Genomic DNA, 16,827 nt, shown 5'->3' with positions numbered 1-16,827 from the left:
AAATCCATGCTACAGTAGAATAAAAGGGTCATTTTGTGCTAATTCAGTTCCACTCAGCAGCAAAGGCTGAGCAGAAAGATCTGTCATCAAGTAGAAGCCCTCTGACTGCCTGTACTTTTTTTTTACTATAAATCTTACAGATTCTCAGAAAAGGAGGCCCATCTTGAGTTCTTGGTATGATGAGAGTCAGAAGTACCCTTTGCTTTTTTAGGAACAGCCAGCAGATATGTCTGTTTGTTCTTTATTCTCCTGTCTGCCTTAAATTTGGATCATGCTTTCTCTAACAGAGAGAAGAAAAGAGATTAAGCGAAAGAACATGTGAACAAGTGAATAGATTTAGAGTTCAAGTATGCACCCAAATTTTGGCTGCTCCCCTGAAATTCATCTATATATACCTGATTTTCATTTGCAGAGCTAAAAAATGTTATACCCACTCTCACCCAAGAAGTAGAACAATCTTGTATTTCCCACTAGTCAGTAAAACTGCCTGCTCTCTTACCTTAACTTTTCTTTTCAAAGGGCAAAAAGGTCCAACATCATCACACTTCGAGGCACACACCTTTTAACAGCACTGTGAATCTCACTTTCCATCTAACCTCACTACCAGCAGAAAGTGAGCATGGATTGGTAGCCACAGCTATATGACCAAATACAGAGGTATTTGATGCAAGATCTGTTCCACTTGTAGTGTATGACTGTTCCAGCATTCTCATCACACCATAACAACATGAAGAAAAAGTATTTGCCTATTTTAGTGTACAGTATCAACTAACTTTACAGTAGGAGCCATGCCTTGAGCTCAATGGCAGCCAGCACCTTTTGGCTTCTAAACTCAGATCTATCACTGATATACAGAACAACACAGCTGTAAAATGAAGTCCCTTATTTCACACAACTGTTTTGAGAAAAGTTTAATTACGTATATGTGAGATAAGGGGAGAATTATATAGGTGATAACAGTTAATTCTTTCTAGAAGGAAGAAATGGAGAAAAGTGCCTCAGAATTTCTTCACTCCAGTTTAACCTCAGTATAAAACATTACAAGTGCTAAACTACTAGATTTAATCCTCAGCTAGTACTTCTGTATTATGTTACACTTCTGCAAAGCAGTGGGTATCATTTAAACAACTTTCTGCAAGTCAAGGTACAGCAAATACATATGCTTACATCTTTAGAGCAGGGAACAAGGGCTCTCACTCATGGTTAATGGCTCCAGTCATTGGTCTAGAAGGCAGAGGAGAGTAAGTGAAGTCTTCACAAGGATACTAAAAGATTTATAAAATCATGTAGGAAAGAAAGGAAAAACATTTGGAATCTCTCCATGGAGAAAAAGGAAAAAAGAAAAATAAGCAGAAGCAGCAAGTTCAGTGGTTATCAGGACTAAAATGAACTTATTCTTCTCTGCTTTGAAAAACCTTCAAATACAACAGCCATTCCTCAGTCTGCAACCTCTTTGATTTCAAATGTTTCCCAGTGTCTTTCTTAAGTGTTTTGTTTTAAATGATGAAGTCTTAATAAATAGTGGACACATAATAAGCTTCTGTGGGATTTGGACTTTATCCCACAAGTGAGAGGAAGACCTCATAACTCAAAGAATGATGGAGCCGCAAGAGAGTTATGAAGGTTTTTCCGCGCTAGTGGGATTAATTCCATATTCCACAGATGCCCATTATATAGAGGTTCTCTGTTTATACTGCAAGGAGGTAAAATACTTTTTTTTTTTCTTTATTAGATTAAAATGTCAGGGTTGAATATAAATGTCTTAGTCAGAAGAGTAAAGAACAGCTGCTTTGTGGTGTCACAAAACATCCCGAAAACAGTGGCTGAGTTAGAGGAGAGACATACATTGAAAGCTTTTTGTGTAGCAAGTAATCATCACTGAGGATTACTTGCTCCTTGTTGCATTATTCTCAGTTTCTGCTATGTGGATATAAACCCTTATCTATTGAAGACGATCCTTGGATTGGTTTTCTTTACCACTCCCAGGATTTAAGGCATACCATGAGCCCCTTTTCTACTGCTTTCAGGCTTTGCTGCTTCATGACAGTGAAGAAGCTCTCCCCAGCACACTGAGGCCACTGATGAAGGAATACATGAACTTACAGCAAGATAAGATGTCCCACTTAGAACCAAAAATAACCTCCAACCCAACCCCCTGCAGGCCCTCATGACCACCAACGTTCAGCTGACCCTGTCCCAGTAACAAGAATGTATTTCTGTATGAAACAGGGACACATTTGCTCAGCAAAACCCCAGACACTGACTGCTCTTGTGTTAGATTATTGTTTTGCTGTTTTATATCATCATTTATAGCTCACAATTCTCCTCTCTGCCCCTACATTTTTCAAGACTGGGTATCACCCACAGCATAAGACAAACAAGCTGAAATATTTACGTATTCTGTGTTCACGGAGGTATTTGCTTTTTTAATGAAACACTGCTTATCTTCAGTACAGTTGTTGCTCAAGTCACAAATTTTAAAAATGGATTTGGTCTTTGGTCTTAAGATCATAAGTTTTCCTTAAGAGACTAAGTTCTCTGTAGTAGTAAGTTGGAAGTTAAAACTGAAATTGTACAGTGGTAATGAAGAATTCTCCATACTTACCATGACTTTAGACAGGACATTTTGTTTATGTGGAGCATAAGCATTCAAAGTATTTACTGAGTACATATATATTTGCAGATGTAAATTGCAGTGTGTAAGCCCTACAGCAGAGGATCTCTGGATTTCATTCAACACAGAGCAAACTACCTGTGAATACTGCATCAGTTCTCCTAGCTTTTACATACCTGGGGAAAGCTCTCCTCATTGTTTAAACCCAATTGCTGCTTAGGGGTTCAGCTGAAACTTGCAGCTTGAAATATCCAAATAAGTGGGCTGTGCCTGAATTTCAAACACCAAGTAGTTATTTGAAGTCCTGCCATAACCACAGGGCACAGACTTGCGATCAAAACGCTGCTGTCTGGCAGAGGGCAGCAGAAACCCAGATCATCCTGCTGGTTAGTGCTGATAGTGCCCAGCAGCTGTGAGGAGTCCTTTCTTTACTTCTCCATCTGATGCTCCTTTCAGGGAAGCAGTGGGCATCTCCACCTGAAGTGCCCAAGCTGTGGTTGGGTTCTGTCACTCCGTGGAGAACTGGTTAGCCACACAGCTGGCTCCTTCCCAGTGCCCAGCTGTGGAAAGTAGAAGACCTGAAAGTGAGTAAATAAAGGCAAAAGAACAAGTTGGTGATGGGATTCGTGTTTTTCAAAGGGGAAACATGTTTCTTTGTGGGGAAAACAGCACCCATTTTGCTAACATTGTGCAGAAACACAACCATTGCCATGGCCACAGCAGTGTAAGAGGCACTGTCAGCAAAAGCCTCTACCTGGCACTGTGACCAATAAGACAGCCTTTGTGAAGTGTGCTGTATTGTGAGAAAAGACTGGAAACTCCCATGCTATGCTGAGACCTGCAACACTGATGCCAAGAGTTCAAGCAACCTGAAGAATACCTGTCCCCTCCTGTGATGCCAGCTGAGGTAGCAGCTCAGCTAGATCTGTCTTAACCACAAGCTTGTAAATCTGAGGTTCTGCTTGGAGTATGATGCAAGGTAAAGATCCCTTTAAAAGTTCTTTTACCCTCTGCTGCTGATGGATTGGTATTTTGAGGTAAAGTATTTTTAAATATTTATTTTTAGTGCTTTAGCATATCTGCTCACCTTAAAATAGATGAAGAAATATTCTGGGGCATGAAAACACACTCACATCTTCAACGAATCCCTGGAGCTACCTCCTCATCAAAAAACCCATCTCAATCACAGCAGTATGGAGAGATAATACAACAAGACTTCAGCGCAGGTTTCTTACAATGTTCTGGTACTCTTTCTGTCAGAAAGAAAGAAGAAAGAAAAAAAAGATGAATTTGAAGGTGAGACAAAGAAAGGAAGAGTTATGATGGCTCACGAACTAGCACATTAGCAAATTCCTTCAAATTCTTTCTACAGATTTGATCCACTAACACTAAGTTTTATTATTCTCTGCCAGGAAAGCTACCATTGAGGTAGTCTGAGAGAGTATCCTTAAAAAGTACATCTGTGACACAGTGAAAACAAATAAGGAATCAAATCAGAAATCAGAAAATGAATTGTGTGCATTATAGACTTCTATTAATATTATTTTATCAGCCATCTTTTATAAGTATACTCTGGATCCAGCCTCTTCTGGCCTACCTGTGAGGGTAAATTCACAGACTTCTCTACGGAGTTGTTCCTTATTTATACTAAGTCTGTGGAGGCCTTTACTAGCATTTCTCCATGTTTTCCTACCTAGAGGAGACAGTGAGTGGAAATTTAGGTGCCAAAGGAAGATATCCACCACAAATAACTCATCACTTCCTAATACAGAAATATTTATATTACTGATCCCATCCATTTTATCCCATACAGAATCAGTCAACTTGCTGTCTACTTTGGGAGTAGATGGCAGTCCAGATCTGAATGACTGGTTCATCATAGAATCACAGAATCATAGAATCAAAGAATCATAGAATGACCTGGGTTGAAAAGAACCTCAAAGATCATCAAGTTTCAACCCCTCTGCTGAGTGCAGGGTCGCCAACCACTAGACCAGGCTGCACAGAGCCACATCCAGCCTGGCCTTGAATGCCTCCAGGGATGGGGCATCCACAGCCTCCTTGGGCAACCTGTTGCAGCACATCACCACCCTCTGCATGAAAAACTTCCTCCTAATATCTAACCTAAACCTCTCCTGTCTCAGTTTAAAACCATTCCCCCTTGTCCTATTGCTATCCACCCATGTAAACAGTCATACCTCCTCCTGTTTATATGCTCCCTTCGAGTCTTGGAAGGCTATAATGAGGTCTGCCCAGAGCCTTCTCTTCTCCAGAGCCTTCTCATCAGGTCAGCCATGGTGCATCCAAGCACTTGGGAGGGCTCAGCAGCAGTCAGCAGCATGTCTTTGGGGAGAAGGAACAAAGATTAGGAAGGCATGCCATCTTGAAGAATTCAGGAAGTCTCTCTGGCTATCCAGCAAGATGATTCAGAGAGGGTGCAATGTGTTTCCTTTGCCATCTCAAACATTCCTGTCAAAGCTGAAAATTAAAAAAAAAAAAAGAAATTCACCCCTTTTCTAAAGTCTTCTTCACTTGCATGGCACTTCGCCTCCCCAGGGAAGCAGGGAGGAGGCTGCAGGAAGATGACATCCTGTAGGCTGCGGTATCCTCCCCTTGATGTATGGATGTGCTCCACTGGGGGTATGACATCAATTCTTTCCCTGAAACATGAATCAAATGAGGACACAAACAAATATCTTTCTCTGTCAAACACTTCACTTCCTGGAGACAGTTAAGAGCTAATGTGACATACTGTGCATGGTTTATTTTTGCTTTTGGGCCAGCACATTTCTGAACTGCTTTCCAGGTCCTTAAACTCAGTTTGTGTGTGCTGAAAGAAGCATTGCAGACACACTGGCTGTGAGTCCAGTGCGGATTTTTAGCACTCTGACTGATCCTAAGTTTTAGCTGGGAAACTGAAAGATTAGTAAACCAAACATGGTCCAGAGGTGTATGTTCCTCTTTGCTTAAGACCTTGAAGTAGGAGACCGTAGAGTTTCTTCCATGTCAGTATACTTGTATTATCCAGTCTGTCTTTTAACAAAACTTACAACAGATACTATTGGCTGGCTTGTGCATACAGAAAACAGAGACCGAGAGAACACTAGTCTTCCGCCTTTTAGTTGCTCCCTTGCCAAAAGAAGTCCAAATCTGTACAAGTGGAGGCCTCAAAATAATGAGATGAGAAAACAAAGGCACAAAGCTCTGTTACACAGTGATGGTGGTAACAAGTGGCAGAGCTTGTAGACCATGCTCTGCAGACAACTGATGGGACTCAACTGTTCTTTCACTGAAGTAAAAGAGATCCAGATATCATCAAATGAATTTCATCCTAAATCTCTGTCTGATACAAAAGGGGAGAACTAGCTGCTACAAGGTCACTCATGATTTTCCTGTTCTTTGAGACAACTCAAAGATCACCACCCACCTTGTAGCAATTTAAAGCAGCTTTCTTTCTTCCAGCAGACTCTAAACATTCATGGAATCAACACAACAGAGCAGCCTGAAAATGACAAAAGAGTTAAGTGACTGCTGGGCACTCTGTCAGTGTTACCTGAATCTTGTATTGAACAAAAGCAGATCCACAGTCCGTAAGAAGGAAGTTGGGCTTGTCAGCAGTTGCAAGCAATTGCAGAATAGCCCTGAAAACTGATAATGCGTTACATTTCCACAACGTTGCTCATTTTACAAGCCTTAGTTAGTTAAGCATCATTAGGCTGCAGTACTTTAAGTACTTAAGAAATGAGGAAATGCTGGTTGGTAAGCCCTCATTCCCTCACCTGCACTCATGCCAGCAGCACTTCATGAAGAAGAGGACACAGAGACAGGTAATTCAGGTAGTCTCTAAATGTGTGAAGCAGCCTCATCTCTGAAGAAATCTGGGATCATTTTAGGGCATACTGCTACCCTGCTAATATGCCAGTGTTAGAGAAGTGCAGAGATGTTCATAGTAATGTAGCATTGATTATCCTCTCCTACAGTAGGTGTTACCCTCTTTTCAGTTCTGTGGTACAAAAATAGCAGAATACACAATTTTGCAGTGTAGAAGTACTACAACAGAAGCTGCAATATAGAGTTCAAGGTTAAAGTAAAAACTGATATTCCCCTTTTCAGTGGAATTCACACACTGACACATGAAAAAAAAGCAGTGTAAAGCAGTATAAAAACCATTTGGTCTGGCCTTACTTACCGAGCAGCATCTCCAGCTATACAATGCTTGCTCTCTGATTAAGCACATTTCCTTGTACCTGCAGATATATGTGTATAATTTTTGCCCTTAGTTACTTGTTAATTGGAAAAGTCATACGTAAAAGAACATCATGCAAAATAAATGGAAGAAAAAACTCCATAAAAGTCAAGGAAAATATAATTACTTATACACTGAAATGGTTCAGTGTCACCCATCTTCAAGAACTCTGCAAACAGCTCCTCTCTCTTTCAATCAAGAGTCTAAATGCGTAACTAGGTTACTGGCATTGGTAATGCCAATACAAATTTTCCAACACAGGTATGCCAACATGCTTCAGACTTCACCTGGAAAGGAGAAGAAGAAACTTGGCCCCACCAGTGGCACAGTTGTCGGCATCTTTATAAATTATAGACTCCCTAAGTTGCCAGTTATGATAGCGCTGGTCTTTGTAATGTGGAAAACTGCTTGCCACTATTACTGGCATTTTCCCCTCTCTATCTTCCTGAAGGGCAGAGAAGAAGGCATGTGGGTATAACAAACTGTTTGTCTATCTTGCTTCTTTGTGTTTGACTATTTCTTTCCCCCCACTTCACTTAGTATTTCTTTCCACTAGCATGTGTTGTTTTAACACAGATGTCTGTAGGTGTTCAGCTGCCTTCAGCTGGTAGCTGTCTAGTTTGAGGAAAAAATAAACTAGCATATACTTTTCTGAATCAATGTTGTAACTGTCACACTGCTAATGTTGACTTCCTTGTTGTTTTTGGTGGTACAACCACAGACTGCTTTAGAAAAATCTCTCTATTGCCCAAAAACACATAGTTTGGTCCCTTTAAAAGTGCTTCTTAAAACTTATCCTCACTTTCTCACTTTAGTTCCATAGCTTCTACTGTTTCCCTCTCTTTGAGAGACCACAAATATTACCAGGTTTTATTTCACTTCAGCAGTGGCTGAAAATTTCATTCACTACTGAAACTACATTTTGCTAGATATATTAAAATATGGTTAAATGCTGTCCCTGCTCTAAAGGACATTTTAATATGAAGTAGCAAAATGGTATAGAGCTCTGCATTAACAACCAACTTTGGGCCTCTTTAAAATATGTAAGCCAAAAGCTGAAGGATGCAGTGGTACAATCACACAAAAAAATATTTTTCACAGTTCTGATATTGTCACCTAAGCCACTGGAACAAATGGAAGAGAGAAAATTATTATTCCAGGTGATGAATTCAAATAAATTACAGCTAAAATTGTTCTAAAGTTTATTCCCAATTCTCACATGTCCAAAGATTATCATTGATCTTAAATATTTCCTTGGACTAATGCAGATTTTACATTTTAAAATTCCTAGCCATCCAGGACAGCATCATCACTTGCCCAGCAGAAGTACACATATCTTCAAGTCTAACACACAAATAACACATCTGGATGGTTTGTACGAGCATGGTAAACTGATAGACACACAAGTATACACATATATCATCTTCAGATAAGATAGTTCCATAATTACATTTAATATTAAGCTTCAACATCCAGGTGAATATATCTCCAATAGATAATTTTAGCAGCGTCTATTACAATATTCATGTGTTATTAACAAAGTACCCAGAAAGACATAACTATGATTAATTAAATACTGATGTAAGAATAGTAATGGGAAGTTCAGAAAGCCTTTGAGGTATAAGTAGTGCCAGTAACAGAACCATGCTCCTGACATCTCTGCAACAGAACGGAGGAGCACGCATAAAACCAAATTAACCTCTTGGTGTTTTCATGAGCAGAAAAGGATTTAATTAAGGAAGCAAAGATTCCCTTCCAGCTCCTCCTTCCAACAAATACGTTCAGACTTTGATCTTTGACCTTTATTCGTAAAATTAATTCTACATCATATTTCTGCATATAGCTCTCTAAGGAGAATCAAGTTTACACTTCCCTCCCAATCCAAACCATAACAGCATTTAATTAGGTGATAATTTATGTAGTACTTAGTATGAACTTTTGACACTTGCTGAAGTAGGCAACACGAGTGTACATATGTTATCACCTGACTACATCAAGCAGCAGAACCTACACACCGGTCAGGTATCTTGGGCTTTTTAAGGTATCAAGTAACATTTATAATCCTGTTGTACCTACATTTCTAATAGGTTAGACCTGTCTCCAGTGTACATTAATTTATATGTCAGTGTGCTCTTAAAGCACTGATTGTAAGGACGTCAAAACAACGAGCAAATAACCGAAGCAGATGTTAAGAGAACCTGCAACAAGATTGTCTGAAACTTTGTCACTTGACTCAGATTTAAGGAAAGCACACCACTGACAAACATTTCATTTTTGCCCACCCAGTATGATGAAAAGCATGGAACTGAGCTCTGGTTCCTACCAAAGTTAAACCTTAAGTAATTATAACCATACTAATCTGACCTATTTATAAAAGGATACAGAGCATTTTTACACAGAGCATGGAGCTGGGCTGTTCTGTTTGGCTATCAGCAGGTTTCTGATGGAGCTGTTGTCTTTTCTAAATGGCTAGATGAATTTGACCAAAGTTAGTTCATTCTGCAGTGAGCAGTTGAAGCCTGCCTCTCAGACTGCTCGAGATTTGGTAAGGGAATAGACATCATGAATTGTCTTTACTGAATAACAGTAGTAAACAATGTCATATTACATCCCTAGTTTGGAGACAATGCCAACTTACCTTGAGCATGTCTAGATTGAGAAGATTTGTGCCTCCATTTTACCGTGGGCTTATGAATCTTTCTTACTGTTACGGATGTTGGAAACAGTAATGTGATGTGGATGTGTTTATAATCACTCCGTCACCTAGAGTACACTGAACATTGTATTTATCCAGAGTCCTGCAGCAAATTTATGATAGAAGTCAAATCTTCTGATTGCCAGGGTAGAGATGTCTCTGGATCATCAGGAAAGTAGGAAATGTAAGCATGAAAGAAACTGTCATGAAGTAAATATGTTTACTTCTAAAACGCTCTTTTATCTTTATATTATCTACTTCTCTCTCTCTGAGAGTGATTAGTGATATCTCACCCACTGCTGTGAAACTAAAATCAGACCTTAAAGCACCTGTTCAGAACATTATACAAACATTTATTAAAAGCAGTCAAAATTAAAAGAAAAAATGCTGACTAAATGCATTCTACTTTGCTTTACTTCTTTTATTTATATTCTATCTGACACCAGTTGTGATATCCTTATTTTCATCTACTAATTCTCCTCATAATTACGGCTCTGTTCAAGAAAAGGTTATTAGAGATCTTTCCATTCATGTTAATAAACACAGTGTTAAAAGGTCGTGTCCCAACAGCTTCACTTTTAATCACAGCAAATTCTGTTGCCTTTTATATGACATCCAACAGTCTGCTTGAGGACTTACATTTAAGGAGACTAAGTTCAGCATGAATAAGACAAGGTGGTTTTCAACACCTGGTAACACTCCAGGAATAACCAACATTGTTTTAACAGGGCATCAAGTTAGAACTTCAGTTAAACAGAAAAATTCTATGGGCTTTTCCAGTTAAGGGTTCCAATACTCTTTATGAGAAAAGTAGAGACATTGTAATTATCTGCCGTATTTATTACAAATTTCAGAAATATCCCTATGTTAGGAAGGAAATAAAATATCCATTCTGCTTCCTGTGTTCTCCTGTATTGTACCAGAATGGCTAAAATCTGACTACTAATATGTTGATAATTCTCCTTTCACGGATACACATGCTTCTATAAAGCCACTACCACCATGAAAAGAAAGGATCTGGAATGTAGGATACAAAATTTGAAAATATGAAGCATAGAATAAATGAAACCAAGACATTTAAAAAGTCTGGTAGATTAAACTGTCGTTAAAAGCACCAGCCTTTCACAGAATATTAAAACACTCCTCTGATAGAATATCAAATATACAGTAGGCCTACATACTGCCTATACGTAATAAATACTCTATCACTCCCTTTTATATGAAAAAATATATACTATAAAATATTTAAAGATTTCGTGCTAGCCATCTACATACAGCTCAGTTACTGCTTCTACCTGTAGTGTTGTAAAGCATATGGTACTCGAACATCTGTATTTTTGGTAGCTTAAAGTTGAGTCCAAATGCAAATTTAGTGAGCTTAATGCAGCTTGGAAGGCTGTGCATAAGTTTTTAAGTAGAGACAATTAAACCAATAAAGCTGTTGGTTAAGAAATAACTGTGCTCAACAGTTATTTTAACAAAGGCAAGGAAAACTTTCAATAAAAGTGGAATATTATTTCATAACAAGTCATCAGCTTTTAAAGAAGAAAAGCTATTAAGTAAAAAAGTGAAACTTCTGTGCATGGACTTTGTTTGTTTGCTTTTCAACAACAAAAGTAGAAAGGAGAAGAATGAATGGGTTCAAGGTTAATGTGAAGAGGTTGTAACAATCAAATACCAGTACTGAAATTCTTGCAATTCTGTCTCTTCTCCAGATCGTTCTTAGCAGGATCTAGACAGAGTCTGAACTTTAGACTGGATCCCACTACCAAGAACAAGAATAACTACTGAGAAGAGCAAAAAGAAGTTAACAGTAGTTTATAGTCTACTCACAGTTTAGCATATGACCACAAAGTATGTCGTTCCAGCAGACACCATTCAAAACAAAATATGTTTGGGTTCTACACTGCAGAAATTTGTGCATGGCCAGTGAAAACACAGAACAACAACTTTCCACAGTGTTTAGCTGCTTTGTTTGTGCTTCCATGATACAGAGGCCAAACATACAGAGTTTTTAACTGAGTCAAATCCAAGACTTGTCTAAGTCTACCTACCGAAAATGAAACTGATCTTGAGGAGAAAGAAGAAATGGCAGGGCAATTAAAACATCTTATGCCTTGAGGAAAAGGATAGAGGAAGTAGCAGCAACTCACATTTGCTCTCAAAATAATAATGAGGACTGTTATTTAATGAAAGAAAAGACCTTTCTCCTTGCACAGTAACTCAATGGTGTCAGCAAAGGCAGGCAAGGTAGCTGAGTAAGTATTTTGAGAGAAAACAGAAGTGAGCATTCAGGAGGATGCTAGTAGGACAGAAGGCAAGATACTCTCCTCCTTCTGAGATGGAAAGAGTAATTAATCATAGACAACTGGAGGAAAAAAATAGTGTATGTCAGTGGAGAGGAAACTGCAAAATCTCTAGAAATAGGAGTATATGAATTGATAATACTAATTGCTTTATTTTAGCTTCTAAAATTATGCTTGTCCCACGAATATCATTTATATCAAAACCATTAAATTGTATTAAGGACCTAGGATCAAAGTGTCCCTCAAGTCTCTTTGTGCCTTCCTGAACTTAAAAATGAGAGCTACAAGGCAACATGTAGAGCACATGTATTTTCCGTTTGTCTAATGAGTGGACAGACCATATTACTCACCCATGAGTTATATCTCCCTTCAATTCAATTTTTTTCCTTTCTTTTTTTAGTGACGAAGTCTAATCACTGCCTAAAGGTGCCAGGCATATTTCTCTTTAAATCTTCTTTGCCAGCCTCTCTTCCTCTTTGCCGCCCTCTCTTGAAGGAGATTCACATTGCCTTCAGTTTTCTTCTGTCTCCTCTGGCATGTTCATATTTGAAAGAGGGTGTGGAAGAAACTTTTCCTGTATTACCTCTATTCCACAGTCTGTCTGAAAGGAGGCAGGAATGCACGCCATGAGCTGCTGCACTGTTCCCACATCTTGATGCTTATGAAGATGGAAGTGTCCAGTCCCACCACAATGTGCTGCAGCACCTGAGCTCAGCTATAGGTAAAAGTTCTGACCTGCTGCAAAATTGAATATCTGAACAAATGCAAACACACCTTATTTATGCAAATTCTGCTTTAGTGATTAAACTTTCCTTATGCATTTTCTCCTAATTATATTCTTTTACAGCAAACCAAATAGTAATTCTCAGTGACATTTTTATCACCTGCTTAACATTTCAAATGAAACATTTTACTGCATTTGATGTTATTTAAACACTTACCCTGTACTCTTCAGTCCTACAATTTTCAATGTATTCTGGCTATATTAAGCAAATATTTTAAAAAAAGTTGGAATAGGTGCTGCTTTTTCCATTTTTAAGTGTTTAATATGTAACAAACGTACAGTACATCGGAAATACATTTTATATATTCAGTCCTTCATGCATTAAGTGTTAAGAATGTATTTTTGCATATAGTCAAGTTTGTCACATTTTCCATTACAAACTTAATTTCAGAGATTCGTAACTTCTCCATAAAATGTGCCCTTCAGGAGGAAACTTGACATTTAATTGCCTAGCTGAAAGGAGGAGGGCATTTTTTTTCATTAGAAAAAAAATAAAAAATGTATAAAATAATTATTTAGCAAACAATTTGAGCATTCAGCAATGCAGCGATGAAAATGTCTAAGCAGCCTGGATTCTTCATTCAATTCAAGAGAAAAAAAAGAATTAAAAAATTCTTAAATTCTCTCCAAAAATAAAAACTTTCATAATCAACCATTGCTAATTAGAGTTTAAAGATGTTTTTGGTTCCACCGCAAAACAGATTATATCCACATCTCAAGATGGTGTAATATAATATGTTTTTTGTCTCCCTAGATCACTACTGATTTCAGCAGTCAAACAGACTCATCCAAGTTGGTAAAACCTTTTTGATATTAAAAATTAGAGCTAAAGTCTGATTTATATGATTTAAACATTTTTTCATCTGTCTTTTTGATACTACTGGATTCATGATGAAAAAGCATTTACATTCTTTTTCTCTTACCTAAAAGTTTTATACCAAAAGCATACTCCTTAATGTTGCCTCTGTTCCGAAACCAAACAGGAAACATAGTATGAGACAAATCATACAGGATAAAAGCATAGCCAAGTGAAAAACTCTTTTCTTGAAAATTATAGGACTAAGTAATGAAACTAATATTTATGAGTAATAAGTACATTTTTCATAAAACAGGAATCATTTGTGGAGAAGTCAAATATCAGAACTCTAAAATTACTAGAGCTTTTTTCAGCCCTATACATGTTTACTGCTGTTTTCACAAAAATGATCTAACCGTATTTTCAAATTCTCACACGCTGACTGCCAGAAATTTTTCTCAGCTACAGTAATTTCCAGATCAATCTCTCTCTACCTTGCCAAATTTTATGACTTTTATTTCAAGTCACCCAACAAGTGTTTTTTCAAAATTCTTTTTCTTTTCTCGAGCAAAGTAAGACTCTTAGCTTTCATTCTTTTCAAACATAATATTATGGCTTGCAACTTACTATAAAAAAATGTGGCTCAAAATGCTCTGATCTTGAGAGTTTAAAGTACAAAAGGAGTCCTATATTTATTATATCAAAAAATGTCTTAAACTCGTGGCATTCCAGAATTGACTGATGATTTGTGAATGCTTTCAGGTGAGCAGTATTATATTACATGTTCCTCAGATTCCTATCTGACCACTACACCCATCAGCTACTTCCTCCTTGATTTCTTTTCTACACATTTCTTGGATTTTTTGGGTGCTTGTATTCTTTTTGTACTAATTTTCCAGCTGAACATTAAAATGGTTCCCAAGTTTTATGGTTGTTTCACCTCATATCAATTAGTAGATAGTAATGGTGATATCATCTGTGTCATGCTCTGACACCAGGCACACCCTGAATAGAAAGAGTCCACATTCTCCTGGTAGATATCCTTTTAAATACTTTATGTCATCTATTCTCTCTCTGGTAAGTAATGTTCTGTGGAGCCCACTAGTTACAGAAATATAGATTTCAAATAATAGTAGTAATAATTCTGACTATCTTTGGTTCCATAGCCAATAGCTTTTGCATCTTAACAGAACTATGAAATAGCATTGTCTTCACTTTTGTATTACAAAGAATTAATTTGCATGTGAGCAGAGCTAGAATATCTTTGTTTTGTTCATGCAGAGTCCATTTTTTCTTGCTTGCTCCTCACTGTATGGCATGGCTCCTAACTCATGCAGTTTGTTTTCATTTAGTTTAGCCTCTAGCTCCAGGCAATTATTTACTAAATACAGGTTGTTAAACATGCACTAATGGAAATCTTCTAGGAAGCCAAGAGTTGTTCATAATTGATGCTGTTTCAGATAATCCTCAGATGGGATGTCAAATTCCAACAAGAGCTGATATACTGAGCATTGCCAAATTCACAGTTCAAACTAGCCATGCTTTCAATAAATATTATCTTGTTTTAGCATTCTGATACATTTTTATGGAAGTAGTCGAGTAGAAGTACGCACAGCATCATACTCTGGAAATGCCAGCGTATGCTCCTCCTCTGAAGGAGCATATCTGAGCCATGCACAGAAACAGCAAAACAAATACAACAGAAACCACAGACAAACACCGTCCTTAATAAATTCAGAACAACATCAGAATTAATGCTTTTCATTTTGAACACCAAATTTTGGTACTCAAGTAGCTATATACTGGACTTTCCTTCCCAGGGGAATTATTAGGACGACTTAAAGTCACATAACCAAACTCCCTTTCTTGTGATTGGTAAACAGGCACTTCTAAGAGGTGTGTTCAAATCCCCATCTAGCTCTCTCTTCTTGACCTATACTATTATTAAAGGAAATATATGAAAAGCAAGCAGTAAGTTTCCTTCTAAACATCTGAAATATTTACCTAGGTGTGAATAATAAAAGTGAGACACTGATTAAAACCCTACCCCTCTAAGCCTTGACAGTACTGATCATGTGTGAGTTCCCATAAAGGCATCTACAAAAAAAATGAGGATAGCATCAACAAGAGGTTTTTCCCAGTGAGGCAATCTCTTTTGCTAAGGATGAAGGAAAATGTTCAGCCTAAGGCATTTTTTAAGCTCCTTCTCTACACACAAGCCTTGAAACCTGGACTGAGACATCAGTTGAGAATTTGGCTTTTTGGCTCCAAAATACCACATCCCAAACCAACACCTTGCGCAAAACCAGAAAAGAAATAACTAAATTAAAATAAAACAAAAATCAACAACAATGGAACCACATTGGTTTCCACCAAGTAAAGAAAGAGATCTGCAACCTCACCTTACACAACTAGATTGAGAAAACACTATTATTAAAGTGCTTACTACATCATACACATACAAGAGGCGTGAATTCTTTAAAACACAACATGACCACACTTTTATGTCTTCAAGTGATTCATTTAATAAAATTCAAACAATGTAGTGTTAACATTGACTGACCACTAATTCTTTACAAACCACAGATTTAGCTTTGGATATGAGAAGACAATTCAGTCCCAATCCTAATATAAAAACAGTTATTTGGTTTTTAAAGGTTGATATTACAAATCTTTCTTCTTCTCTAGTTGTCTCTTTCTTCCCAGCACTGTTATCTATTGCAATTATGAAGAATATAATTAAGGTAAGTTTAAATGGAATTACAGGAACAGTAGAAATTCATGAAATAAAAGTATTTTCATGTTCACTGGGATAAGAATGAATCTACGTTTTGTTTCCTATTCTAAATATTGAAAGAATTTGAGGACATACTGTAGGATGTGAACGACAATAAATCACACTCCTAACTATGCTACTTATCTTCTTATTTATCTTATTTTCTGTTTTGTGAACAAGTGATTCATTTTTCTCATCAGAGAGTTGTAAACTGCAGAATTTACAACTATTTCATTAAAATATTATTAAAATATAAAGGAAATACCTTTTTGTAAGGATATTTCTACTCTCTGGAAGAAATGCTTTATCAAAGTCTAATAATTATTTTCACAAATGCTTTTGCGTGATTCTGTAGGGTTTTTTTAGTCATGTAACTTCCTGGTGACTCAAGGGGAAATTTGCATGCATGAAGACTGGAGAGAAACAGAGGGAGGACCTCTTCTTTTGACTGCAGAAATGTTGGTCTTGCACATTTTTCTCCAAAAATGTAATGTGCAATACATTTATTTATATTAGTAACCAAGAAACAATATTTATATTGGAAGACACCAGGCTTCGTTACTGTGGGCAGAAGTGAGGTATTCACTCACAGCCCAGGCTGGGTGCAGAG

The 16,827-nt window shown here is 37.4% G+C and overlaps 1 long non-coding RNA gene across 1 annotated transcript; it reads right to left on the bottom strand.

Moving 5' to 3' along the window:
• On the bottom strand, positions 1,753–5,266 carry LOC110398784. Its single transcript, XR_002438612.1, has 4 exons — positions 5,124–5,266; positions 4,813–4,957; positions 3,748–3,867; positions 1,753–3,192 (listed from the first exon to the last, which is right to left on the bottom strand). It is a non-coding gene; the product is annotated as an uncharacterized LOC110398784 (long non-coding RNA).

The sequence above is a fragment of the Numida meleagris genome, chromosome 4, assembly GCF_002078875.1.
Source record: "Numida meleagris isolate 19003 breed g44 Domestic line chromosome 4, NumMel1.0, whole genome shotgun sequence".
In the NCBI taxonomy this organism is placed as follows: Eukaryota; Metazoa; Chordata; class Aves; order Galliformes; family Numididae; genus Numida; species Numida meleagris.
This window is presented reverse-complemented; position numbering and strand designations above follow the sequence as displayed.